We start from the raw sequence: 3,280 nt of genomic DNA on the forward strand, positions 1-3,280 counted from the left end.
AAAATAAGATAACATTCCTGGGGAACGTTTATTTTTATCCAGGTCAAAGTCATTCTCATTCAGAACTCACTTAAATTAGACATCTGATGACATTATTCCTGAGGAGTCTTTTTTTTCATCGTTATGTCCTTCTTAATCAGAGTTCACATAGCCATGAACAATTAAATAACAATGTGAAATTGAATGTGTTTCAATTTAATTACGAAAACAGCTAATATGGACGTTTCGGGTTTCCCCTTTATCAACAAAACAGGACGAATGAAACACTACAGACGAATGAGATAATGTGATAGTGGCGTTGTTAAGATGAATAAACAAAACATTGATGGGCCATCGTAGTCTTAACAACGTATCAATGTTTTGTTTATTCATCTTAACAACGTATCAATGTTTTGTTTATTCATCTTAACAACGTATCAATGTTTTGTTTATTCATCTTAACAACGTATCAATGTTTTGTTTATTCATCTTAACAACATATCAATGTTTTGTTTATTCATCTTAACAACGTATCAATGTTTTGTTTATTCATCTTAACAACGTATCAATGTTTTGTTTATTCATCTTAACAACGTATCAATGTTTTGTTTATTCATCTTAACAACGTATCAATGTTTTGTTTATTCATCTTAACAACGTATCAATGTTTTGTTTATTCATCTTAACAACGTATCAATGTTTTGTTTATTCATCTTAACAACGTATCAATGTTTTGTTTATTCATCATTACAACGTATCAATGTTTTGTTTATTCATCTCAACAACGTATCAATGTTTTGTTTATTCAACTTAACAACGCCACTATCACATTATCTCATTCGTCTGTAGTGTTTCATTCATCCTGTTTTGTTTTTTTTATAAATAGGAAACCCGAAACGTCCTTTTTATCTGTTATCGTAATTTATTGAAGCTTACATTCGATTTCACATTGTTATTTATTTCTTCGAGCTTCGAGCAGCAACATTTACATGGCTATGAACCTGAAGAAGACTCAAAGCTCTGTAGCTGGAAACTCAGATTAAAAAACCAAAAAACCAAACCATTCTTTCTATGTACCTCTGATTAAGATATTTATACATCATTTCATTTCAGTTAGTCAGGTTTTTATGATCGTGCGGCTATGTGGTCTCGTGGTATGACACTCGTTTGCGGATCGGAAGGTCCTGGGCTCGAGCCTCGTTCGGTGCAAAAAGGCTCTTCACTCACATTTTCTCACCGTACTCAGGTGTAAAATGAGTACCTGGCCGTTAAAAGCGTTGTTTTTGTCGGGGAAAAAATGTAATATCGCCAAACAGGCGCCATGTCTCGTTCTATATGTTACGTGTTGCTGTAGGTCGGGGACCATTTGTAAAGCGCTTTGACCACGTTTAGTGGAAATTGCGCTATATAAAAGCTCATTTTAAAGCTCATTTTTTTGACAACGGTTAACTGTTTAAGTGTCCTGGCTTAACCAGTGATAAAGTCTAATATAACAAAGAAATTGATGCATGTTTATGCTTTGATCACATACTGGAATATAGAAATTCAAATAATATGGTTATTGTCCGCGGCTTTACACATCAATGCATCATGCTCGACGTGCACTTATTTCCAGGTCTGATAACTCAATTCATTATGGGCTCATTGTTGTCATAGAAATCTAAAAAAAGCAAAATATTCTCCATTAAAACAATGTTAAACTAGGCCAATAATTGGGTTCGGATGTCAGACCTGCATTTATGTACACGTTGATTATAATACATTATTATTCATAAGACTACAATGAGCAACATGAACTGTTGCAAATTTGAAAACTAAACTTTTGGTATTGGTGCTATGCGCTTAGTTAAAAAAAAGAAACATCCGTCAGCCGGATGTAACGTAGCAACACACAAAACTATACGTAACCGTAAGCGTTTATAGATAGATTGAAGTTGACGTCACTCAGGCCTTTGTTATTGCTTTTTGCCATCCACGTTTATGAGTTATTCTCACTAAACTGTATTAACCAGACTATAAACGTTCAAGGTTAAACACAGTTTTGTGTGTTGGTCCGTTATACTTCCGGATGGCAATGTTGTGAGCTCCTTAGCCAAGCGCATACTATCTATACGTAACCGTGAGCGTTTATAGTCTGATTGATATAATTTTTGAGAACTACTCATAAAAATGGCTGGCTATAAACAATGTCAAAGAGCTGAATAACGTCAATATCATTCCTTTACATGTTCATAAATAACACGATCATTCAGGTTTAACAAATAGAGCATAAAACATTCAATAAATTTCGTGTAGTATGGAGTAAAAATCATATATCAACATCATTCAAAGAATGTGAACAAGTGCACGTAGATATATTAAATACATCATCTGGCTATGCATAATTCATATCCGAGTTTAAAGAAAGAAAAAAAAAACGAATACATACACGCTTTGAATATTTGAGGTTGAGGTCATTTAGTAAGAGGCAGAAACTTCTTGATATCAAATTCAAAAACTCATAACGCAAGCTTATCCATTTGCGCGCTCCTTTATATTGCAAAGACGGGGGGGGGGGGGGGGGGGGGGGGGGGGGGGGAAGCAGTTTCCGTCATGACAATGGGTGTGTGACTGTGTGTGTGTGTGTGCGTCTGTGTGTGCGTGTGTGTGTGTGTTTGTGTAATTGTGTTTTAACGGGGGGGGGGGGGGGGGGGGGTGGGGGGGGGGGGGTGTTGCCGGCTAGGCATTGTCAAATGTTAAATCCACTGGATTGCATTTTTTAAAATCGTTCGGTTGGTAATTAAATATGAATTTGACATTTTGACAATTTTATTTTTGCAATAGTCAAATGAAATGGAGTCTTCAAGAATGATGTTGGCGTTTCGTGTTTCCTATTTGTCAACAAAACACGATAAATGAAACACTAGCCTAAAGGCGGAAAGAGAAACCCTGAAACGTTCCAATCTCTGTCTTCGTTAATTACATTAAAAGCTTCCCTACTATTTGACTATTGTTGTTTATTTCTTAGAACTTCAAGCAGCAACACTTGCTTGACAATTATTGAACATTTCGACACCTATAATATATGGATTTCATTCTTTAACATATCATGAAAAGCACTATCGACGATAATGCAATGAGACTGGTCGGTACTCTTGTTGATTAGACTAAATTATCTAATGCATAGTTATTATGCTAGGGGATGACAAAAGCATTATACTACAAATATAAGTAATGATCATTAATTCGGCATTGACTTTTTTTCACATTTTTATGGCATCTATCTACAACATTGGCTCTTTAACATAAGGTCACCATGCAA

At 35.2% G+C, this 3,280-nt stretch overlaps 1 protein-coding gene across 1 annotated transcript in view; it reads right to left on the bottom strand.

Annotated features, from left to right (window-relative positions):
- Positions 1–2,478, bottom strand: part of LOC144965946 (prominin-1-A-like) — a 67,045-nt gene extending 64,567 nt beyond the window's left edge. The window contains exon 1 of the mRNA XM_078901830.1: positions 2,408–2,478. The gene's annotated coding sequence lies outside the window, so the exon portion shown is untranslated. The remainder of the gene's footprint in view (positions 1–2,407) is intronic.
- Between the last annotated feature and the right edge of the window lie 802 nt (positions 2,479–3,280).

This window comes from Berghia stephanieae, chromosome 2 (assembly GCF_034508935.2).
Source record: "Berghia stephanieae isolate SIO BIC M18660-M18661 chromosome 2, UCSD_Bste_1.3, whole genome shotgun sequence".
NCBI lineage: Eukaryota > Metazoa > Mollusca > Gastropoda > Nudibranchia > Aeolidiidae > Berghia > Berghia stephanieae.